Source organism: Aulonocara stuartgranti (genome assembly GCF_965226115.1).
Source record: "Aulonocara stuartgranti genome assembly, chromosome: 3".
In the NCBI taxonomy this organism is placed as follows: domain Eukaryota; kingdom Metazoa; phylum Chordata; class Actinopteri; order Cichliformes; family Cichlidae; genus Aulonocara; species Aulonocara stuartgranti.
The window spans coordinates 66,681,162-66,707,918 of record NC_138941.1 but is presented as its reverse complement, the minus strand read 5'-3'; the positions used below and the strand labels follow the sequence as shown (position 1 = coordinate 66,707,918).

General features: G+C 41.1%; 1 protein-coding gene and 1 long non-coding RNA gene across 2 annotated transcripts in view; one reads left to right on the top strand and one right to left on the bottom strand.

Moving 5' to 3' along the window:
- Window positions 1–26,757, bottom strand: part of LOC309694419 (CD226 antigen-like) — a 246,042-nt gene that overhangs the window by 110,288 nt on the left and 108,997 nt on the right. The gene's annotated exons all lie outside the window — the stretch shown is intronic.
- Window positions 23,822–24,565, top strand: LOC309696768. Its single transcript, XR_014273648.1, has 3 exons — window positions 23,822–23,970; window positions 24,056–24,162; window positions 24,243–24,565. It is a non-coding gene; the product is annotated as an uncharacterized lncRNA (long non-coding RNA).

The window sequence follows — 26,757 nt, the reverse complement described above, 5'->3', positions numbered from 1 at the left end:
GGGAGAGCAGCCATCACCTGTGACTGGTTGGAGTGAGGGGAGGAAGACATTGTTAAGGACACGCTGTAGAGATAAAGCAGACACATGTGAGCCTAATCTCTTCAGTTGTAGCACTGTGAAAAGTTATAACACACCTTACATCTCTATAAAACAGAACTGTGGCTGAGTCGATGTTATTAGTAAAGGCCAAGTGTGGCACAAGGGAAACTGCAGATGCGTCCTATTTGTCCTCTCTCCAAGAGGAAGTAGAAACCTTCACGTTAAAGTGGAAAGTGTCAGATGTAGTCTCACTGTCTCAGACTAAAGAAACATCAAGAAAAGAGTATGTGGTGGATGTCTTTGTCTGTGTTTTCAGCAGCTCACTCTGAGTTGTTTGTGAGAAAGGTGGAGTCAAAACAATTGAAGCTAGGTCAGAGTCCTGACCCATGGGTGCATGAAGGCAAGTCCTTAACCTACTATGAAAGTATTTAACAAATATCTGAGGACAGGAATTATAGTAAAGAAATGGACAATAGAAACAATCAGAAAGGGTAAAGGTGAAAAAAAAAAAGAACAATACACAAACAATTAACCAGTGACTAGATTTGGGCAGGTTTCACAGTTTGGAATATGCGAGTTGTTTATGCTCACTTATTTGTTCAGGAAAAGTCAGTGATGAGAATTTGCTGAATATCTTTATTTTATGTTCCAAAGAAAGAAATCTGCCTGTATGTTATAGATTGAGTCTAATGTATATAACCTCAGCTCTGCATTTTACACGACTGACCATCAATGTGTAATTTAGCTACAGCTTTAAATTTCTTTCAATTTTTAAATTTCTATTGTCTAATGTCAGACAGACATATCACCACAGACAGGAGAAGAGCAGCTGTACCTCTCATCTGTGATATAATCTCAGGTCTGCATTTTACACAACTGACCATCAAATCCTGATTAAAAGGTGGTGGTATTATTTGTAATTTACCTACAGCTTTAAAATTTTTTATTGTCAGACAGACAGGAGACCAATAAGAGCAGCTGTACCTCTCATCTGTGATCTGGTTTTCGTGTCTTTGATTATGATTCGACCATAACTGATGTCTTCTGTTCTCACTGCAGAGTAGATTACTGCTGCATCACTGTCTGCACAATAAAACACACAAAATGTTGGCATCATATAAATATATAGCAGTAAAGTTTAAACTTTGAGTAAAGCTACATATGTTAAACTGAGTTAAGCTAATTATAAAAGGAAATTATGAATAAAACGATAGTAAGTTTACTTAATGTGAATATGAATTATTAATTTCTAACGCCTGATAGAGAAACACCTGCAGCTGACTTTAAAAACAATCATAAACAGGAAACTGTACGACTGCAGAGGTGTTAGCTTGTGTTAACCACAGACAACAAACACAGAGGGCAGCATGTAAAGAGCAATGCTCAATGAGCACAGAGTGAAATTTTACAGACTTAAAATGACTGAATTATTAAATTTGGAGAGAGGAAACAAAACAAAAGAAAAAAAGTGTTGTCAAAGCCGTGACATACAAAGATGAACTCTGGCGAAATTACTACAGAGTTAAACTTTAGCATCAATTTAATAGAACGTTTATTTTTCTATTACAATGCACAGTTGTACTTTCTTCACCTGCTTCATAATATCCTCATAGAAATCTTTTCATGAGACATAAAATCTCTATGAATATAATCAGAACTTAAAAGTATTTTATAAAATTGGAGCTGAATAAACACAAATAAGTAACCGACAAAGGACCTCAAATTACCATTGTTTTGTTTTTTTGGATGTTGATGAGTTGATATTTTGACATCACTGTACAAGATGTCATCTGTGAGGCCATTTTCCACAGCTTCATCTAGTGAAATTATTAAAATTAAGAAAGTATTTACAATCACAACAATTTACAGTGAAGAGTCCAAATAAAAACAAAAAATAAACAGTTTTACATTTTTAATGTGAAATTAAAATTTTAAAAATCATCAAATCATAATAAAATTAATAAACATAAATAGTATAACACATGGATTTACATAACATTACATTTACATAACCACATATATTGAAAAGTCTGAGTCTCACCTTCAGGTTTCCTATGAACACATCGTCTCACCAGCAGAACCAGTAACACCAGTAGAACCACAACACACACTGATCCAACAAATGAAAGCACAGAGAGAAGAGGAGGAGAGAGTGATGGAGGAACAGTGATGGAGGTGGAACCAGGAGGAGAGGTGGATGTAGGTGGAGGTGTGGATGTAGGTGGAGGTGTGGATGTAGGTGGAGGTGTGGATGTAGGTGGAGGTGTGGTGGTGTGTTTGTCTAAAATAAAGCAAACACAGTCATTAAGTTGTCGTCACATTGTGAATGTTGAAAGCTGCAGAAACACAGACAGGTGAGTGTGTCACCTGTGACAGTGATCCAGCTGGATGGAGACTCTCCATGACCGCTGATGTCACACTTGTAGAGGCCTTCATCAGACCTGGAAACATGCTGGATGGTCATGTGACCTGTAGGCTGCTTCCTGATGAGGGAGCCATCTTTATAGAAAGCAGCTGGGAGGTTGGAGGGAGTGGTCTTTGTTTTACAGAGCAGAGTGACGTCATCTCCCTCCATCACAGGGAGGACAGGACTCTGCAGGATCACTGATCCACCTCAACACAGAGACAAACTACAGCATTTCATCCATTTACACACAGCTTCATCAACACTAACTCCACACACTCAGCTTACCAGTGACTGTCAGGTTAACCATGTTACTGATGGGACCCTCTCTGGACTCACACCAGTAAACTCCACTGTCATGAGGTGCTGTTACACCAATCTTACAGGAAGAACCAGCTGGTTTTCCCCACCCATCTCCTCCACACTGAGTCCTCTGTTGTTTGCTTGTGTTTCTCCTCAGAGTCCATCCAGCAGAGCTGTCGTCCTCCTCACAGCTCAGAGACACAAAGTCTCCTTCAAAGAACTGAGAGCTGCTGGGACTCACAGTCAGACGAGCTGTGAGGGTTACAATGAAAAATATTTGATTAGTTATACTTTTGTTAAAACTGTTATAATTCTGTAATTAATCCTTCATTTAATAATTTTTATATGTGAGCACCATCGTGACTATATGAATCAGGTCATATCAGTGAGCATTTCTCAGGTTTAAACTGTGACAGAAGAAGGTTACTGACCTTGGTTTGTTGTGCAGCTCAGCAGTGAGATCAGAACTAAAGAGAAATGACACTCAGGTTGATTTGAGGTGAACATAAAGAACAACTCCACACAAACAGCTGACAAACACACACATTCCTCTCTCCCTGACAAAAGAATAAATAAAAAGTGCCTGAAGCTAAAATACATCTGGTAGAATCAATCCTTCAATTTTCTTTACCAATTTTTAAAATTAGGGAATCTATCTCAGCTTCTTTAACATGACTACAGGTAATTACAGTGTAACACAGAAGGACTAACATTCACACCTACAGCCAGTTCAGAATCACCAGTTAACCAAACATGTCTTTGGACTGTGGGGGAAAACATACAGAGACACTGCAGCTCTGTGACACTTGTACTATTAGATATAATGTATACTCCGTTTATTACCAAATCTCACAACATCTAAAAATTTTTGGAGAAACTTCGTTACTGACATGAAAGTATTGAGACAGTTTTGTCTTTTTGATTCTCCTCTACCCCAGTTTTTATGTAAAATCAACACTCACTAATTATCATGCACAGTGACTAAACTTTGACTATACACACAACCGCTACATTTAAATAACACAGTAAAGTCATGTGTCCACTGTGCAGCTGTGTTGATATAATGAGTGAATGATTTGAGCTTTTCACTGCCTGCTGTGTTTCCTCGACTCCTGAGCAAAGATAAAGAGTCAGTTCAGACCTGCAGTTGGTCCTCGTGGTGTTTGAACTTGAATTCAGCCTGATTTGTTTTTCATGTCTTCTCCTCCATCATCAGTTATCAGGAGAGCAGACAGTCAAAGTACAAGAATTCAAACAAGCACAGAGATTCTACTTACAGAGCAGACACAGCACAGATGTTTCCTTCATCGTCCTTCTCACTCATTTGAGCTTTTTTCATTTCTGTCACCGACACCAAGTAAAGCCCGCCCTCTTCCTCTGAGCACCAGCTTTCTATTGGTTCAAAGAAAGTGGTGGGACACTCAATTTTATTTATTACTTTGTTTAAAGATGTGAGTGTTAAAAATAATAAAAAATAAAAAATAAGTACAAGGACATCGTAGTGCCTTAAGAATGAAAAAAATACAAATTAAAAAAATACTGCAAGTAAAACTTAAACTTTTAAACTGCCATGTAAAAAAATAAACTTAAACATGAACATATATAAAACATTTTAAGTAAGGGCAGCACGGTGGCACGGTGGTTAGCACTGTTGCCGCACAGCAAGAAGGTCCTGAGTTCAATTCCACCATCAGGCCGGGGTCTTTCTGTGTGGAGTTTGCATGTTCTCCCCGTGTTTGCGTGGGTTCCCTCCGGGTACTCCGGCTTCCTCCCTCCGTCCAAAGACATGCAGCTTGTGGGGATAGGTTAATTGGATAATCCAAATTGCCACTAGGTGTGAATGGTTGTCTGTCTCTGTGTGTTGGCCCTGCGACAGACTGGCGACCTGTCCAGGGTGTACCCCGCCTCTCGCCCCATGACAGCTGGGATAGGCTCCAGTGCCCCCCGCGACCCTGAAAAGGAGAAGCGGATGGATGGATGGACATTTTAAGTAAGCAAACAAAATTTTATTCAAGTTTGTTAACATAGAGATTGAAACAACAGGTCATCTCAACTCTTAGTCTTTTCCCTTAGTGGGAAACTAAGTCACTTGAATTGGCAACATCAGCCTTTTGGTAATAACATAGATGGACTGGAAAACTGACAGCTTCAAGTTTACATTGAGCTCTCTCTTCACCACAATGGACCGGTACAGCCTCCACATCAATACATATGTCAATGTCACGCTTAGGTCCCCCTTCACACTCAAACTTCACTCAGGGCAGGAACTTGTCCTGGATTGCCCACTTCATGCTTTTACTGCTGAGAATTACGCCCTTAGATTCTAGGTGCTAATTTTCATTCTTGCTGCTTAACACCACATTAATTAGAGTTGACAAAAGCAAAGCTGATATCCTAAGGCAACTAAAGTGGAGATGCTCCACTTCCTGGCTATGCCTTGATTTCCGTACCATTAAAATTATGAACAGAATTTGTGAAAAAAGGCAGCCCTTACAGAGTCAACATGGACCGGAAGAGAGCAATATGAGCAAATTCACATACACCCTTGGATATTTTTTTTAAGGATGAAGAGCTCCAGTGTTCCACAACCAGGATGAAGACTGCATTGTTCATCTCCACTCTGAGATTCAACTAACAGACAGACACTCCTCTGCAGTACCCCGACATAGTTTTCCACCTCTCTAACTTAGTCTATGTGTTGGACGGCACCCTCTGGTGCCCATCTGCCAATCCACAGGCATCATCCAAGACCTCCACAGAATGTTGCAGAAAGATCAATCAAGACTCCAACAGAAGATCCAGAGTTTTAAGGAATTCAGAGCACACCTTGTCCTCCTCACAAGCTCTTCCACCAAGCAGTTGCATAACTAGAACAGTGACCTTAACCCACTGATAAGCACAATCACTGGACACTGCTTCCATTACAGAAGGCATGACAGTAGGATTCAGAAGATTCCCAAAGTGTTCCTTCCACCACCTGACTGTACCCTCAGTTTAGGTCAGCAGCATCACACTACCACTGTATACAGTGTGAACAGAGCATTACTTCACCTACCTTAGTTGTCTAAAAGTTTGCCAGAATTTCTTTGAGATCATATGAAAGTCCATAATTTCACCAAATGTCTCTCACACCCAGTTTTCTTTTCAGCCACTGCCAAAGCTGCACTCTGCCGGGCTAGCCATCACCTGTTAACTGCCTCAAGAGTTCCACACTGATACGATTCCTTCTTCAGCCTGACAGCTGCCCCACTTGTCCAGCCTCTGGTCCTGGAATTACTGCCACAACAGGCACCAATGACCTTCGAGCCATAGTGCCTTATAGATGCTGTCACCATCCTCGGTCTCTGACCCAGCGTTTTCAGTTTATGTTTTGAGTTTTCAAGTTATCACTTTAAATATACTGAGTAATAGGATTATCATTTTGTTGCCTTAAGTTTAGTTTAGTTATGTTCACTTAGGTCTTCTTCTCCATGTTGTCAAGTTTGTGTTGTCATGTCTGCATTCCATGCTGTTTTCTGTTTTATTGTCCTTGTCCTATGTGCAGTGTGTCTAGTTTTGCTTCCCCTTGTCTTGTTAAGTCTGATTTGTCCCAGCTGTTCCCCATCCCCCAATTATCTCTGTGTGTACTTAAGTTCTCTGTCCTCCTTTGTTCAGTGTCAGGTTGTCCTTTGTGTCACTTTTCCATCTTCCTTTGTACCCATGTCAGGTTTCATTTTTTGATGTTTATCTTTAGTTTCCCCAGTTTAGGTTATTGTTCAGCTTCACCTCTGCATTTTGTTTTGTAAGGTCTTAACGGCCTTAATAAATGGATCACTTTCAATTGACATTGAAGTTTTTTTATTGCACCAGATTTCTACTGCACCAGGGCCAGGCCCCCATGCATGGACCCGTCCAGCAGCCCGGCGACATACCAACCAGGACCCAAGCCGCCCAGGACCAGCCAGAACCCCAGCCCAGAGGCGGAGAACTCCCAGAACCCTAAGATCCCAAGCCAGCCATGGACCCACCCAGGAGCAGCGCAGCTACAGACCCAAAACCTCTGAACTGGTGGACAGAAGCAAAAAGTTTGTATGTAATTGTCAGGTTTATTCCCTTGAATGTGAGCAGTTGTCAGAGCACGTAAAATCCATCCTGAACATCTGATGACCTGCATACTGCGCTCTATGTAGTATTTGGTGTTATATTAATTGTAGACTGGGATAGATTTTTAAACATATCTGAGACCAGTATTCTTTTTCCCAAGTTGAGCAATAGATGCAGCTCCCATTTTGCAGTAGGAAGGGATATTGATTCATCTATTTTGGAAGGTGTCCTGTATATTTTAGATGGTAATTTGGGGATTTTGAGATTAGAAATTGTACAACACACAATTTAACTTGATTAGGCTTAAACTACTTTTTAAATAAAGATTTAATTTGTTGATATTCTAAAACTCTATTCTTGTTTATCCCATATTGTATAACTAATTGTCAAACAGAATAAAGTCTGTTCCTTTGAATATGTATTTTGAAGTTTTTGAAGTTGAAGTTGAATAATGCTTTATTGGCCATATGCAGGTTGCCCCGCAGAGGAATAGGACCCCCCTTTTAGCTCCAATACGGGAAGTTGATCATTTTATTGTTCTGTTGACACCCTACGAGACCACCCATCTCCCAAGCTACAGTTAGCAAACTGCTTGCTAAGTTTCATGAAACTGGTTCAGTGTTGGATTTGCCCAAATGTGGACGCAAGAAAACTGTCACTAATGAAGAAACATCAGTGGCTGTCCTAGCTTCATTCAGCAACAGCCCACATCGTAGCACTCGCCGCATGTCACTGGAGAGTTGCATTAGTCGAACATCCCCTCGGCGGATATTAGCTACTCACAAATGGCATCCTTACAAACTCCAGCTACTGCAGCATCTCAACGAGGATGACCCAGATCGGTGCCCAGAATTTGCAGAATGGGCAAAACAAAAATTGGAACAGGACCCTCAGTTCACACAGAAGATTTTGTTCAGTGATGAGGCAAACTTTTATGTGAATGGTGAAGTTAACAAACAAAACCACCGCTTTTGGTCTGACGCTAACCCACATTGGATGATCCCTCCAAGGCTGTTGGAACAACAAAAGTGATGGTTTGGTGTGGTATATGGGGTACAATAGTGGGTCCATTCTTCATCAATCGTAACCTCAAGGCCACTGGATATTTGAAATTGCTACATGATGATGTGTTTCCCTCTTTATGCACTGAAGCTGGCACGTTCCCTGAGTTTTTCCAGCAAGATGGTGCACCACCACATTATGGGTGCCAGGTCCGAGCATTCCTAGATGAACAGTTTCCTGGAAAGTGGATTGGTCGTCGTGGGCCAGTTGAATGGCCCCCAAGGTCTCCCAATCTGACCCCCTTAGACTTTTATCTTTGGGGTCATCTGAAGGCAATTGTCTATGGTGTGAAGATACGAGATGTGCAGCACCTGAAACTACGGATACTGGATACCTGTGCTGGCATTTCTCCTGCGGTGTTGCTATCAGTGTGTGAAGAGTGGGAGAAGAGGGTTGCATTGACAATCCAACACAATGGTGCTGCCCATTGTGTTGGATTGTCAATGCAACCCTGAACACATTTTATAAGTGGTCAGAAACTTCTAAATAACTCATGAAAGAATAAAGTTATGTTGAAACCAAGCACACCGTTGTTTTTCTTGTGACATTACCAATAAGTTTGATGTGTCACATGGCCCTCTTCCTATTGAAAAAAACAAAAGTTGTATCCAAGATGGCCGACTTCTAAATGGCCACCATGGTCACCACCCATCTTGAGGAGTTTGCCCCCTCACATATACTAATGTGCCACAAACAGGACTTTAATATCACAACCATTCCCATGTATCCATATAAATGGCCCACCCTGTACATCTAGCCAGGGCTCATCTACAATGGTATGTTTTAACTATCCTGAGATGAATTGCATCCAGCTGGCTAAAATGTGGTGTTGAAGCTTAAGCAAATCTAGTCCTCCTTTATCCTGGGTCCTTTGTAGCATTTCTAAGCTGATAAGTGGGGATTTATCTCTCCAAAGGAATTTAGAAGTAGACGAATTGTCATGGTCCCCCGGATCTGCAGGATGTGTTATGTTTTGCTGCCTTTACAAGTCTTGCCACAATGTTCACCTTTTGCTCATTCAGGTTAATCACCCGATGGCTTCTCATCGCGACTGATTTTCTCCTCACTACTTAAGACTGCAGGAGGGTCTGCTTCTTTGCTGCATCATTGTTCTAACTACTATCAGTGTTGCCCCAGCTTCTCCAGCAATTGTTTGTGATTTCTTAGTGTTCTGTCCTAACAACCTTGTCTTCTCTATATTCAGACTTCCTCTCAGGAGACAGAAGCTGGAGGATGTTTGGTCATTTACCCTGACACAAGCTGTTGGGAATCATATAATATTTTTAATCAGCTTATGAAAGAGTTTCCAAAATCAAATTTGTGTAAAGTTGCAAATAAAAATTTCCTTTCATGAAACCAATTTTGCCAGGATGTTTTATGAGGGGGGTTGTCTTCTCTAATCTTTTAGTGAAAGCTTGCAGATTATTTGAATGTCAACTTTAATAAGGAATGCTGGCCAAAAGCTGGTGGAAAACAGGGTTTTGGCAGGATACCATTTTTCTCAGAAATTAAAGTATAAATGTATTACATTCCATGACATAACATTCGCTAGTCTCAGTACTCAGGGATCAGTCCGCCAGCGTTTCCACCCTTTGCCATGGATGAATGCCCAGCCATGAGGCACTCACCCACTGGTACCCTCCACAGGGCAAGGTAACCCTATCCTGGACAGGGTTAAAAGTTCCCTAGATCTTTCACTCATAGGGGTCTTCAATCACTCTTTGTCTGGTCCCTCTCCAAGGGGCAGTCAATTTTACGTAAGAGAACCTAACAAGAGGGAAAACGCCCCCTGACAACATAGCCCGTGGGACATATTGATCCCTCCACTATGATAGAGTTGTGATTCAATGAGGGGCATTTAGAAATATTTCTTAATAATTCCTCTTTTTCTTGTATATTTTCCATTCATGATCAAATAATGAATTGCTGCATGAATGTTTAATAAGGCAGCTATGTTGGGCGAGTAGGTTAATCTTTGATGTCTAGTTTTTCATCTCCCAAGAATGTAATTCAACAGATCTCAGTGGGATCTATACTGAACTTAGGAATAGAATCCAAACATCAATCCTTTCCAAGTAGTTTCAATTCAATACCAATATTAGGGGCAGTGTCAATACTATTGAGCTTGAGCTCTCCTGTAACAGTCATTACTCCAGTAAGTTGCAGCAGATTTTAAGTGGTACTTATTGTTTTATAAAGCTTCACTGAGGTGTAACACAAGGGTCTCTGAGCTGGTTCAGGAGATAAGCCTGCCGTGTCCGGTCTGAGTCACATGTTCATCAGTTTGTAGTTCATCTCTAAACTCTTCAGCTCTCTGGCTTCATGTTAAAGCTCTGAGTGTTACACTGTGAATGTTCCCAGATGGAGGAATGATAAATGGACACTCAGTGACTTTCTAGTCCAAGTTAACACAATTAGATTACTTTATTTTTTGTTTAGCAGACAAAAGTTTCAAATGTGAAGTTTGTAATCAATAATAAAGATAAAGGTAAAGACTCACTTAAGAAGAATGTTTAGGCTGTTATTTGTATTTTAACATTGATAAGTTAATTAACGAAAATAAAATGTTCTGCCATGAAAGCAGCTGCTGGCTGGTTTCAGTGTGATTTAAAACAAAGCTCTTTGCGTTATCTTTTTTTTTTTTTTTTTTTTTTTTTTTTTTTAAATGACATCAGAAACAGCAGTATGCGACATTACGTGATGGCAGAGCTTCAGTTCATCCTTTGTCATTTTTTTTTTTTTTTTTTTTATAAATAGGACAGGGGGAATGAATGAGAGAAAGAGGGGGAGAGAAAGAAAGAAAACCAAAGGGGAGAAGAGACGGTGAGAGGGGGGGGAAGAGAGAGAAAAAAAAAAAAAGAACTCCTGGGTCACCTGTATGGAGAAAAAAAAACAAACAAAAAAAACAAACAGAGGAGACAGCAAACAACAAAGAGCAACATAATAATAGAGAAAACAAAGCACCATCACAATAAACTAGCTAGTCATAGATATCAATATTTACTAAATAATAAACGATATTGTGCAGCACGCAAGATAGACAGCGCACAGTGTGCTTTGAGGCAGCAGCCAAGAAAGCTTTAGTCCGCGTCTGTGAATACCCATGTGTGCATACCTGTGTGGATCAGCATGCTTGCATTCCAAAGGTTTCTCCATGTAATGATCTGCTAGGGAGTGTGGGGGGGCCACAGCCCCGTCCTCCAGGGTGTGAAGCGGGTATGGAGGAGATCAAAACTCCAGACATCCAGAGGCCCCCAGAACACAAGAGACCATGGAAGACCAACAGAGGGGCAGCCGCGCCACTGTTCCAGTAAGAGCTGAGGAGAGTCCCAGATGAGGGCTCGCCCAGCAGCCGCGGAGCAGAAGTCAGGGGGAGTTGCAGTGACGCGCCCGTGAGCTCCGCCGGCCCCCAGCTGTGCCTGAGTGACCGAGCCCCAGGCCGAGAGGCCGGGGGCACCCCACCTCCAAAGGGGCCCGAGCGAGCCCCAGGCCCCAGGCCCTGACAAGCGGCCGCCAAGGAGTGAGCCGGTGTGTACCCGGACGCCCACCCCCAGACACAAAGAACCACCAACACACCGACACCTGAGGGAGTCCGCCACCGGCAGGGGAAGTGGTGGTGGGTGGAGATAGGCCTCCAAACCTTGGAGGGCCTGAGGTGTCCCCAGAGAGGTGGCGTCTGATGCCCAACCTGACATATAGACACAGACATACAGGCACCCACAGACACAAACATCCATTCCCACCCTCATGCTCTCATATGCACTCACTCCACACTCAACCAACGTGGAGACAGACATAAAGAGACGCTGTACACACAATCACACTCCCCAAGCGTACTCTACAAACCGGGTCTAGGTACCCTTGCCCCTGGAGGGGGGAATTGCACCCAGACCCAGGTGGTGTTACCCTTTTCCCTGCGGTGGGGAGAGGCAGACCACCCCGACTCTGCAGCAGCAGGGAGGCCCCACACCCCAGACCGCAGTCGGACGGCCAACTCCTCCCACTAGCCCTCCCGCTCCAGCAGGCCGCAGAGAATGGGAGTGGGAGAAGACTCCAAACCTCCCTCCACCCGCTCATTGTAGTGTTGATGCATATGTGTTCTAAGGTGTAATTAAAACCCAGGAGGGCATGGAGCTACCTGCCAAGGAGCAGCAGGTAAGCGCATAGTCCCTCCTGCTAGCCCTCAATGACTAAGTGCATTTAAAATTGAGAGGTGGGCAACGACGTCAGGGGTGAGGTATACACCCTGATGGTAATTTGGACTCCGTGATTGTGCCCACCCCCAAGATCCTATATGTATGTGTAATGAGAGTGTGAATAATGTGAATGTCTAAGTTGTGGGATAAAATTGAGGCAGAGGCAGCCAGAAGGGGACAGGGGGGGGGGTAGCCTCCTCTGCACCCTGGTGACATACCCCCACTCCAAGGCCCTGCATGTGTGGGTGGTTGTGGAGGAGCGGGAAGAGGGAGGCAGCTGGAGATGGGGAGGGAAGGAAGGGAGGGGCAGGTAACCCCTCCCTGGGGCCAGCTCCCCCGCTGACCCCAGTAAGCACTCCCACCCTCCGCGACCCGCCAGGGAAGGGGGGCCCAGGCCCATCAGACCGGGGCCCAGTGCAGTAGCGCCCCCCGGCTCCACAGAGCCCTGGACAGTCCACCCAACCCCACCACAGAGAAAACTGCACCCACCCCACCATCCACACATCTTCCAGACTACATAAGACGGTAAACGCCCAGGCTGAGATCTTCCTCCACCTCTCCTGTATCTCCCCCTCCTGCAGAGAGTTCCTGAAGAGAAGAAAGCTCCTGCAAGATGTGACCATCCCCCCCACCAGTTGAAGAGCCCCCCAGGCGGCTCGACGCACCGGCGGCACCCTGCTCCAGGGCCGGGCCCCCATGCACCCACCCGCCCACAACCCCGGCAGCACACCAACCAGGACCCAAGCCCCCGAGGCCCGGCCCGGGCCCCAGCCCAGAGACGGAGCGCCCCCAGAACCTCACGCCCATCCCGGACCCACCCAGGGGCAGCCAGGTTGCCAGGTCAGTAACCCACGTCCGTCAGCACAGACCCTCCCCTAGCCCCGCTGCACGCAGCCGCGAGGAAACAGTCACCTGAGAGCCAACAGAGCCCCCAACCGGACGTGACCGCTACCCCGGGTTGAGCCCCCCAAGGAAGATGCCTCCCGGGAACCCCCCGACGCCCTAAGCCTGTCCCTACCCCCTCACCAATCACAACAGTGAAGGCGGGACCAAACTATGACCCCCCACCCCCACTAGGTGATGGAGCTGATAAAAGGGGCCCAGAGCAATTGATCTAATGTGGTGGCAGAGGCTGTGTCAAGACTAATGTAATCTAATAGATAATTTCTATATTGGTTAGAATTAAGATTATTTTTATTTTTCCAGTTCATGAGGACTGTTTTCTTGGCTATGCATAGGGCAGTGAAAACCATATGGGCTATATTCTTTTCTGAAGTGACATTATCTAAGCTGCCCAACAAACACACTAAGGGGGAAGTTGGAATGTTACATTTCAGACACTTTGATAAGTCTTCACATATCTCGCGCCAAAACTTTTGCACTGGTGGACAGAACCAAAGAGCGTGGATATAATTGTCTGGTGTATTGCCTTGACAGTGTGAGCAGTTGTTGGAAGATGTAAAGCCCATCTTGAACATCCGATGACCTGTATAGTGCACTCTATGAAGTATTTTGTATTGTATTAATTGCAGACTGGGATTTTTAATTAATTTAAAAGTTTTTAAGCAAATCTGAGACCAGAAGTTTTGGTCTAGGTTGACTGATAAATCTGCTTCCCACTTTGCAGTAGGAAGGGATATTGATTCATCTAATTTAGAAAGTGTTCTGTATATTTTAGATAATAATTTGGGGGATTTAAGAGTAAGAAAATGTGCCGCACTTAGTGGTGTTTGTAATTCAACTTGACTGAGGTTAAATTTCTTTTTTACTATGGATTTAATTTGTTGATATTCTAAAAACCTTGTCTTGTTGATCCCATATTGTGCAACTAGTCTGTCAAATGGAATAAATTCTGTTCCCTCTAATATATGTTCTAAGTATTTAATTCCTTTACAACTCCATTCTGGGAAATTAATCATATTATTGTTTTGTAATATGTCAGGGTTATTCCAGATAGGTGTACGTTTGCATGGGATTAATGAAGACTCCGTTATTTTTAGAAACTCCCACCATGCTGTTAGAGAAAAGCTGATGTTGATACTTTTAAAGCATTCATGTCTTTTGATGTTTGAGCTAATAAATGGTAGGTCTGAAATCTCTAGATCCTTGCATAGTGCCTGTTCAACATCTAGCCAGGGCTCAACTAAGAAGGTATGTTTTAACCATTCTGAGATGAACTGAAGCCTGTTGGCTAAGAAGTATTGGTGAAAATTAGGCAGATCTAATCCTCCTCTATCCTTGGTTCTTTGTAGCGTTTTTAAGCTGATATGCGGGGGTTTATCTTTCCAAAGGAATTTGGAAATATATGAATCCAGAGATCTGAACCAATCTTGTGATGGTTTGTTAGGGATCATCAAAAATAAGTAATTTATTTTTGGCAAGATCATCATTTTTATAGTGGCGACCCTTCCCATGAGTGATATGGGTAAAGATTTCCATCTAGTCAGATCGCCTTCTACTTTCTTTAGAAGTGGGATGTGGTTTAGTTTAGTTAAGTCTGAAAGCTTAGGAGAGACATTAATACCTAAATATTTAATATTTCCGGATTGCAGTGGGGCAGAGGAAGAATTATGGAAGGAGCAGTTAATGGGGAGAACTGTAGATTTTGGCCAATTAATTGAATAATCTGAAACTCTTGAAAACCAGTTTATTAAAGTAATTACCTCAGAGAGGTTGGTTTGTGTGTTTTGCAGAAAAAGCAACACATCATCCGCATAGAGACTGATTTTATGTTCTATGTTCTTACATTTTATGCCCTTAATTATTGTAGCCTGTCTAAATGCTGCTGCTAGAGGTTCGATAAAAATTGCAAAAAGTGAAGGGGAGAGTGGGCATCCCTGTCTGGTGCCCCTCAGGAGACAGAAGCTGGAGGATGTCTGGTCATTTGTTCTGATACGAGCCGTTGGGGAATTGTATAATATTCTTATCCAGTTTATGAAAGAGTTTCCGAAACCAAATTTGTGTAAAGTTGCGAATAAAAATTTCCAATTAACTCTGTCAAATGCTTTTTCTGCATCTAGAGATAATATTATGGTTTCGATGTTTTTATCGTATGAGTAGTCTATTAAATTAAGTAATCTACAAGTGTTTGTTGAGGAGTGCCGACCTTTTATGAAACCAGTTTGGTCAGGATGAATTAAGAGGGGGGTTATTTTCTCTAATCTCTTTGAGAGAGCTTTGCAGATTATTTTAAGGTCTACATTTAAAAGAGAAATTGGACGATAGCTTGAGGGAAATAAAGGGTCTTTGCCTGGTTTTAGCAGGAGACTAATGTTGGCAGAATTCATATTTGGTGGTAGTCTGCCCTTTTCCTCGATTTCCTGCAACATGCTGTGGAATACTGGTGCCAAAATTGTCCAGAATTCTTTGTAGAATTCTGCAGGGAAGCCGTCTGGACCTGGAGCCTTATTATTGGGCATACTTATCAGGGCTTCCTGGAGTTCACTTGGCGTCAGTGGCGAATCCAGTTCCATTGCTTGACTGTCTAGTAATTTTGGAAGAGTTACGTTGTCAAGAAACAGATCAATTTCATTTTTAGATGGGTTTATTTGTGGTGAGTATAAAGTTTCATAGAAATCCCTAAAAATGTTGTTTATTCTTCCAGGATCATATATTGTGTTCCCCGATAAATCTTTAGCAGCATCTTTGCGTTATCATTAACAAACACTAAATCGTTTCTGCTGCTGTGGTTTAATGCTTCTTTTTTTCTTTTTAGCCACAACCAAACCGGAAGAAGTCAAATTTTCCATCTGACATCTTGGTGAAACCCACAAAACCACACGTGGAAAATAAGAAAGAATAAAATTTTATTAAAGCAGAGAAACTAAATTGTTGCTGGGGAAATACAAATGATGGTCTGAGACATATTTTTGAATATAAATAACAGGGAACTTACCGTGGCCATAAGAAACATTAACACATTTATATTTTCATTGTTGATTTTGCAGGAAAAACACTTTTAAAACTCCAGTTAAAAATACATATTTGTGATTTTTGAATTGTAATATTCTAAATGAGAAAAAGACAAAGACAAATAACAGCATATGGATCTCCTCTGGTCTGAGGTGCTGGGGGGACCAGTTAGAGACCAGCAGCTGGACGTCAGTGGTTGGACTGGTGGGCTACTTCAGTGAAGAGTACACGACATCTGGCTCTGGTTTAATGTCTGAACACAAACACACAATTTTAAGATTATTTTTTTGTTGATTGTTACACAAATTTGGAAACTAGGGGGCGGTTGCTTTTTGAGGGACATTAGTTGAAAAGGATTCTGGGAAATCTCAAGTGTTCCTGGTGGTTTTTCTACAGTGAATATCTCAACCCCTAAATTATGTCAGGCTGCATAATTAATGCTGAAGCATAAACAAGGCTAACATTAGTATGTGAACGAAGCCGCAGCAGAGCTGTTGGGACTTGAATCTGTTTTTAGCACGAGGCTTTCAAATTGTATGAAAGTTACATGTTATAGCACAGAGTAGCAGCTTTTAGGAAAGTTGTTCCACTGATCATCAGCTAGCTTGCATCTGTCTACAGTTAAAGATACAGAGTAGCTGTACCTGGGTCTCCTTGGTCTGATGGTTGTTTGTTTCATGAATTCTTCAGTTCTTACAGCTAGATCAGCGTCTGCAGAATAAAACACATTAAGGTTACTGAAGATAAAAAACTGCAACAGTACTGGTTTGAAAAAAAAATTGTTGTTTGTAATGTACCATTATAAAGGGACTTTGGGATGATTGTTATACACAACAACACCTTTTTACAGACTTATAAATACCTGTGATACACAAAGTGACCACGAAGAACTACTTATGTGATATGAATGTATGCTTTCTTTCAGTGCAGTCTGACACCTTTAACCACAGAGCAAACATGTTCTCACAACATGAACACTCTCATTGGCCAGATCGGAACACACTGCAGTGAGAAGTCTCATCAGCTTCAGGCTACAACTACAGTTAACTAAAATCATCTTCAAGATGAATGTTCAACATGTCAGAATGCTACAGAAACTCCAAAATTAGGTTTTATTGAAATACTTTTTCAAAATATGTCTCCACGATCCTTCGTATTTTAAAATGAACAGCCCTGTGTTGAAACACCTGCTGCTGAAGTGTTTTCTTTGTATCAGAAACAGGATGCTGGACGACTGCAGAGCTGTTAGCTTCAGTTAACCACAGACCACAAACACACAGTCCAGCTCACAGTGAACAACACTCAGTAAGTACAGAGTTAAACTTAAATATTGTGATTTTAGCTTTTGATCAGGCAAACATTTTTAAACTTCTGATAATCCCTCTGATTCTACATGTCCTCATAATCCATCAAAGTCAGCAACAGTCTTCATGACTATAACATAATACACAACTATTCTATTTTCCTTATATATTTTCACAATGTAAAGCTGCACAAAAGTCCTTCTAGAAGCAAATTTAACATCTCAGTTATGCTGTAAAGTACTACCTCTGTTTTGTGTGATAGGCTGTTGATAATTTGGTGTTTTGACAAAAGAGTACATGACATGAGTGATGATTTCATCTTCTTCAGTTTCTTCTTGATCTATTGAAATGATCCAAAATAAACAATAATATAAGTTAAATAGCTAAAAAAAGATCACATTCAAGAAAGTTACTGTGATCATAATTAGTTTTAACTTTATTCTACTAAACAAACTCAGACATGAAAGATCAGGAAGTCTGAGTCTCACCTTCAGGTTTCCTATAAACACATCGTCTCACCAGCAGAACCAGTAACACCAGTAGAACCACAACACAGACTAATCCAACACATGACAACACAGCGAGAACAGGAGGAGAGAGTGATGGAGGAGAGGTGGATGTAGGTGGAGGTGTGGTGGTGTGTTCCCCTAAAATAAAGCAAACACAGTCATTAATTGTCGTCACATTGTGAATGTTGAAAGCTGCAGAAACACAGACAGGTGAGTGTGTCACCTGTGACAGTGATCCAGCTGGATGGAGACTCTCCATGACCGCTGATGTCACACTTGTAGAGGCCTTCATCAGACCTGGAAACATGCTGGATGGTCATGTGACCTGTAGGCCGCTTCCTGATGAGGGAGCCATCTTTATAGAAAGCAGCTGGGAGGTTGGAGGGAGTGGTCTCTGTTTTACAGAGCAGAGTGACGTCATCTCCCTCCATCACAGGGAGGACAGGACTCTGCAGGATCACTGATCCACCTCAACACAGAGACAAACTACAGCATTTCATCCATTTACACACAGCTTCATCAACACTAACTCCACACACTCAGCTTACCAGTGACTGTCAGGTTAACCATGTTACTGATGGGACCCTCTCTGGACTCACACCAGTAAACTCCACTGTCATGCTGTTTCGTTATACTGATGGTACAGGAAGAACCAGCTGGTTCTCCCCACCCATCTCTTCCACACTGAGTCCTCTGTCGTCTGCTTGTGTTTCTCCTCAGAGTCCATCCAGCAGAGCTGTCGTCCTCCTCACAGCTCAGAGACACAAAGTCTCCTTCAAAGAACTGAGAGCTGCTGGGACTCACAGTCAGACGAGCTGTGAGGGTTAAAATGAAAAAAATGATGATCTGTTAGAGTCACATTGTGAAACATGAACCCAATCAGGTCATATCAGTGAGCATTTCTCAGGTTTAAACTGTGACAGAAGAAGGTTACTGACCTTGGTTTGTTGTGCAGCTCAGCAGTGAGATCAGAACTAAAGAGAAATGACACTCAGGTTGATTTGAGGGGAACATAAAGAACAACTCCACACAAACAGCTGACAAACACACAAACTCATCTCTGATATATCTGCTCATTTTCTATTTAATGCCAGCAACATATTTCTTTTTTTTTTTGTGTGTCCTGTTTGGATCTTTAGCCATCAGAATTGTTGTCTTAAGGCCAAGAAAGATGCCAAGCGGATTTATTTTACCAAGTGGATCATCATGGCCTTGCCAAATTGGTCCATTTGATTGACCTTTATTATAATTATGAATTTATTTTATTTTCGGTTGCTACAAACGGGACAGCAACATGTTTCAATAAAGTTTGGACAAAAAAACACTTAAAATCTATCCATTTTCATAACCGCGTGTTCAAATTTCATGATACCATCAATGTATTCGCACATTTTGGACTTTTCATGATCCTCTACTCCAGCTTTTATCCAAAAATCAACATTTAAATTAATCATTATGTCCAGTGACTAAAGATTGAGTATAGACACAATAACCACTACTTTTAAATAACCCAGTAAAGTCATGTGTTGACTTTCAAGCTGTGTTGATATGAGTGAATGATTTGATCTGCCTGCTGTGTTTCCTCGACTCCTGAGCAAAGATAAAGAGTCAGTTCAGACCTGCAGTTGGTCCTCGTGGTGTTTTGAACTTGAATTCAGCCTGATTTGTTTTTCATGTCTTCTCCTCCATCATCAGTTATCAGGAGAGCAGACAGTCAAAGTACAAGAATTCAAACAAACACAGAGATTCTACTTACAGAGCAGACACAGCACAGATGTTTCCTTCATCGTCCTTCTCACTCATTTGAGCTTTTTTCATTTCTGTCACTGACACCAAGTAAAGCCCGCCCTCTTCCTCTGAGCACCAGCTTTCTATTGGTTCAAACACAGAGGTGGGGGACTCACTTTTTCTAATTACTACAGACACATCATCATCGAAGCCTTTTCATAAAATATGAGTTCCAACTTTTTGTCTGTTTTCCCAAAATACTTTAAAATAAAACATTCGTTGGTTAACCAAATGAAAACAAAGTAAAAAAAAACCCAAAACAAAACAAAGAAAGTTCAAATGTCCTCTGCTCTCTGTGATCTGTAGTTTGGTTGATGAGCAAATCCATGTCCATGTAGTTACGTCCCCCTCAGTGAGAGAGGCAGATATGAGCTGAAACACAGGAATCAAACCAGGGACGCTGCTGTTATGGAGCTGAACTGGAACCATTCAGACACTGAGGCCCTCTGAACACATTTTAATTACAGCTGTGCAGAGACACACTGATGACTGACTGGAACACTATGATTCACATTTTACATTAACACCATCCTCACACATGGTTTATATTTGGCCACTAGAGGGAGATGTTGGACTTTAAACACTAACATGGATACAAGCAGATCATCAAATTGAATATGAACGTAAACACGGATTAATTCCGTTTTAATGATGATCATAAAAGTGAAACTTGTTGTATCACAATGAGTATGCACATCTCAGCACTTCCTGCATTGTTTTAAATATTAAATTGTCAAATTTCTCTTTGCGTACAGTCTTCATTTCTTAGCAATGCTTTTATTTTGAAACAATTAAAGGGAACTTAAAAAAAAACTTAAACTGATCTCAATTAGAATTAATATCTTATAGCTACAGAAGTTATTTTTGGATTTTATATCGAAATCTACCTTCAAGAACGTTTTGCCACATCAGAGAATAGGGAGGGTGCAAGTGGGAGCATATTTGGCTTCCCATTATACAGCAACATGGCTCAAACGGAAGAACAGTGAATGACTTAGACACACAAACACTCAAACAAATTCATGGGGAAATCAGGAAGATGTGAAAACATGTTTTGCATGTGCTTTGTGCTGAATTATTGATGGTTACAAAAAACATCCGACACCTCAGCAAGTATGAATTCCATCATATGTTTCAGTCATGGTTTAATTTTGTGCATTTTATGATGAATACATGTTCCTCATGAACTGAATTCCCCATCCATCCATCAGCTCTGCAAATATTTACCATATTAGTTTACAATACAATGAAAATAAACTTCCTGACCAGTCATCTGTGCAAAATGCTTGTAAACCTTTTGAAGTAAGCTATTCAATTTTTTTTTAACAACTGTTTCATAGAGCAGTTTGTTGGCAGTAGCATTTTTGAATGACTAAGCAAAGCAAAAAATGTTTGGATTTAGGCAGTGTTGTCTTTAACTTCACTGAACGCACAACCCCAAAAATGAAGGTCTGATAGGTGAGCATGTTGGGATTTTGTAAAAAGCTGCAATGTTATTATCACATGTGTTGTAATGCGTGTGTGCGCATGGTATATGTAGAATCTGGTCCAGTGGAAATGATTGTAGATTGAGGATTTCTATAAATGAGTGAACTCTAAACCTTAAATAAATGTGTCTGTTCCTCCAAACTCTGATTGGGGCTGCCACCCATGGTACGTCAGCAAATTTCAGATAACAATAGTGGTACATCTACAGAAAATAAATAAACACATTTCAGACAAACATAAAATTTTGCTGTTTTTATTATCATTTGCACATTTCTAAAATATTATGGGCCATCTATACACATTATTCAATTAAATTACACACACAATACAAAATATATAAGGAAAGATGTTGGCTTTAACTTTAGTTCATTATATTCCAGTCGGCAGTATTTTTTTTGGAACCTTTTCAGCTCGGTGTTAATTAGAAAGACTAATTCTTGCTTGACCAGACTAATTTCTTGGGACTTTCCAACAGATGCTTGAGAATAGGGCTGGGTGATATATCTAGTTTTTTAAAAATATATTTTTATATATTTTATACGAGATATAAGATGTGACAATATCCTTTATATCGGTATAATATGTGTCACGTTATAATTATACTTGTGGAGCCAAGTTTGCCTCTCTTTCGTCCACTTTTGTCTGTTACTCCTATTTTTCGTAATAATAATTTTTAATAGTTGTTTGATACTATATGTTTCCCCCCCTCTTTCTTGAGGGACTCTTAGCTTTTATTTAACATTGTCTCTGCTGTGAAATCTTTTTGGTATAAAGCAATTCTTATGTTTTTTTGTTTTTTGTTTTTACTTGTACTCTGGTGTTTAGGTTTCTTCAGTGAGACTAGTAATGTAGGTTTCTCTCACCCAGCGTCACCATGTGAGAAGCTCTGAGACATTTCAAACATCAGGATGTTAGTTAAAATTCTGTTTTTGTCGTGTATGCCAGTAGATCATAAAACCAACAACAGCAGCAAAAAGAAACCCAGCAGACACACTCAGACCAACTTTCAATCCAACAGTTCCATCCTCCCTCTCTCATCCATCCTCTGTGTCTGTTGGCCTCACAGATTTGATGTTCCTGGACCATGACTTGTTATTCCTTATTTTATAATGTTTTTGTTTTCTCTTACTTGAGGCACGGTGGGTATCATGGAGGAATTGACGTTCACCTCTTCTGTTATTTAAGCCTAACATTGGCTTACTTATCAAACCATTGTCCATCCTGTGAAATTTCTTGGAATATATGCTATTGTTTTAGTTTTTCCAGTCAGATCTTCTCCTGATTTTCCTTTTCCAGCATCATCATGTAAGAATCTCTGGGACATTTCAAACAGGTTGCTGTTCAGCTGGCGGCTGGTATGAATCTTTACTCTGTTCTTGTTTACATTTTCTGTAGATCAAAAAAACTGAAACTGACTGCAGCTGAGATCAAATCTGCATCAACAGCTTTAATAGAGAAAGAGAGAAAAGAGACAACCCGGCTCAGAGGAAATGACAAGCAAGTGGGAGACCACACACAGGTTTTTAAAGGATGTAAGACATATTTAATGAAAATAAGGTAAAGCAACTTAAACACAACTTAAAGGACATAACAGCCATAACTGAAACTTCCAAATGATGGAGAGAGCCAGAGCAACACAGCTGGTTCCGTCAAGGTGTCTTTATATACACTGGGACTGGCCTTCTCAGGTGTGCTGCATCTATAATTGGGTCAGCTCCACCTACCTGCAAGAAACAGGTAACAGAAAAAGCAAAACACAAGGCCAGCCCACTGGCCGTCACAGAGAAAAAAACATTTACAGCCACAAAAACACATGAATAGACTCAGTTAAGACAACAATAAGGCTAAAAAGAAATTATAAGTAAAAACATTCAAAAAGAGTAAAAATGAATAACAAAAATGTGACCAGGGTCCTGTTTCAGGAAGCCGGTTTAGTGGAAAAACTGAGTAAGTATACCCTGAGTTAACGAAAACTCTGGTTTTTCGGTTTCACAAAGCGAGTTCAGCTGCAGCCTGAGTGAGTCACTATGACGACACACGCCGTGAAGCTAACCTGCCCCCTAGCAGGTTTACTACAACTAATCCTGACTGTCCCCGCCCCCTTTGTCGGAAACCTGACAGTAGGAAGTGTCAGACATCAGAATCAGAATCAGAATCAGAATACTTTATTGATCCCTGGGGGAAATTATTTTTTGTTACAGTGCTCCATTTTAAACCAACATTAAGACAAGACAGACAATACGCTAACTAAGAATAGTACAATAATGGTGTGCCCCTTCCTTGAAGAGCCAGTAGATGTTGAAGCCCAAATTCTCCGCAGAGCTCTCCGCCGGGAGAGAGTGATCAGAGCGCGTTTGGACATTTTATCATTTCCTGATGATTTTCTGTGCGAACGTTACCGTTTCTCAGCACAATCTATAAGTTATTTGGATAACATCCTCAGGCCATATATTACGCATGTGACACATCGCGGACATGCTCTCAGTTCTGTACATATTATTTGTATTGCACTTTGGTTTTTTGCAAACGGGAGCTTTCTGTATAATATTGGTGACGCTGAGCACGTTTCCAAGGCTACCGTCTGTCGGGCAGTCAGGAATGTTACAGTTGCACTGAAACGTCTCCTGTACTCGTCTGTGGTGTTCCCCGGTCATAGACCCACAAGATTTATCAAAGAGGGATGCCACAAAATTGCAGGTATCAGGATGAACAAAACTTCATGATGTGGTGATACTTGAACTACTACTTAAATTTTACATTTATTTTCACGGTTCCCAGGCGTGATTGGCTGTACAGATGGCACTCACATTCCAATCATTGCTCCTTCAGTAAATGAAGGAGACTATGTGAACAGGAAGTCTTTCCACAGCATTAATGTACAGGTACATAGTTCCCTGTAGCATTTCAAACTAACAAATTATTTCATTATAGTAATGGATGCTAATTTGTGTTCTCTGCACTGTGAAGATCATATGTGATGCTGCCAACATTATCACAAATGTGGAAGTGGCCAGGCTCTATCCATGACTCACAAATATTCCGTGAATGTACACTGAGCACAAAATTTGGACATGGTGAGTTGAGAATACTTTAAAATATATAAAGACCAATTGCTTCAGGGACATTTGAACTGAAGTGTATCCTTCTGTCTTAGGAGAGTTCACTGGCTACTTGCTTGGTGATAGGGGGTATCCATGTTTACCCTATTTGCTTACCCCTTACCCTGACCCTGAACCGGGCCCACAGCAGCGATATAATCTGGCTAATTGCAGGACAAGAGCCAGAATTGAAATGACTATCGGAATGCTTAAGGCCCGGTTCCAGTGCCTGCAAGGACTCAGGGTCACCCCAGAAAGGGCATGTGACATTATTGTGGCATGTGTGATTCTTCACAACATTGCCACAATTAGAGGAGAACACTGTCCTTCTGAACCAAACATCAGCAGTGATCCAAACCATGAACATCCTGACCCTCCCACGGACATACAAGATGGAAGAGCAGTCAGAGACACCAGTCTCTGTTGCTTCCTCCTCTGTAACAGCTGTCAATGTTTCTTCATTATTTTCCTGTAGTAAAGAAATAAACAACATTGCTGTTCTACTGTAAACTCATATAATCTGTGGAGTATTACTCACAACTGCATGTTGGTCTGGCTCAACAGGAGGCTGCACCAGATGCAGTACACCATCACCATCAACTGATAGAATATGAGGTTCATACAGGTCACTTATAACTTACAAGGGACCAAATGGCAATTAACAAACATACCAATCACCTTACACTTCATTGTCATTATGCTCTCAAACACAGCCAAGACTGAGGGAAGGCAAGATCAGTAGGAAAATAACTTCACTACAAAATAATCCATTATGGTAAAGAGTTTATCAAATGAATGAGTCGCACTGCAAAGGTGACTGTGAAGAAAGGATGTATGCACATCATGTATTATTTTGAATTTACCCCCTATGTAGGCACTTGTGTCTTGCGGGGTTATTGACTCAGAGGATGTCCCCGCAGAGATGCCTTCGGCCACAGGGCGCCCACTGTTTTGGCTGAGGGCCAACTGCTCAGCCTCTGTGAGTGGTGGTGGTGGAGGACCCCCACCTGTTTTTCGGGCCTCCGCTTTTTTTCTGTTGGCTATAATGGGTCACATTTGAGCATACAGAGTAAGCAAATATGTACTTGTAATGTGCTCAGATAATTTCAATAAGTGCTTACAGAAAGAAAATTAATGTAGCCTCTAACTGCAATTGATTTACATGGGACAAACAGACCAAGCACTATGGCTCATAATACAATTACACCTTACCTGTTTGGACTATATTTTTATATTTCATTTTTACTTGCTGCCAGGCACGTTTGGGGCCTGTTGGGTTGCACCTGCGCTCACATCACGTCACAAAATAAAATGTATAAAATAAAAAATAAAATAACATATGATAAAATAACGTGTTAAATGGGTGGAAATCCCTCGATCAATGTTTAAATTAACACTCACGCATTGACTCTGTCGGCTATGTTTTGCCATGCATGCTCCCTTTGTTTTGCAGCTGTGGCTGTGTTACTTTTTTCTGCAGAATTTGCATGTTATCGGCATATGCTGCCATCAGAATTTCGGCCTCAAGCGCTGTAAAATACATTGACCGCGCCTTCTTTCCCTCCGTCTCCATGGTGACTCGCTTAATCTGTGCTCCGCTTATCAGGGCTTTATGTATCCTCGTCCGCGCGCTTAACTTGGGGTTAAAGCAACTCCGCGTTGACTGAACTAATTGTTATCAGCCTTTCTGAAACCGAATATTCCGAGTTGGACAGTTCGGGGTTACTCAACCGTGAGTGTCGTTTTTCACTCTGAGTTTTCTAAACCGGCTTCCTGAAATAGGGCCCAGCTCTTGAAATATTTAAACTGACAGCCAGAAAACAGAATGTAAATTTCAAAAAGCTTCACAGATCACAGGAAACATCTTAGTGTTACAGAAATAATTTTTAAATTTTAAATCTTTGGTTTTATTACCAAAAGATTTAAAATTATAGTTGTTAAATAGATCCCGAACTCCATCAGATTGTTATTGATGACCTACGATCCACAGTAATTCATATGTTCATCTTCACAGGTTTGTGTTGTTTAGCTGGTTCAGTTACTGTTTGTAGTAACAGCTACGTGAGGATCAGTCTGTGTGGTATAAACAGCTGTTGAAAATTCAGAGAAGTGTTGGAAGTAAGCACACAACAATACATGTAAAGAACATGAAATGCTAACAGAAATGGTTTAGAATATAATGTTTTATTCAATATTAGGCAGCATCTAGCATAAACTTTGCCTGTTGATTAAAATGTCTTTGATTTTTCTTGGATCATTTTGGGTCTAATTTCTGAGGTCTCTCCCACAGATACTGGAGAATTTTTAGTTTTTAATTGCATTGTGATATTACAGTTAAAATAACCTACAAGTTTTAATAATTGTAGTTTCCCATTATGGATTGATTAACTGATCCTTGTCATTTTTTCCTGATACTACTACTACTACTACTACTACTACTAATAATAATAGTAGTAGTAGTAAAATAATAAATGTCTTTTTTATCCTATTGAGAGACAGTTAGCTTTTTATTTAACATTGTCTCTGCTGTAAAAATTTTTTTTAAATTGAATCAACTCTTTTGGTTTTGTA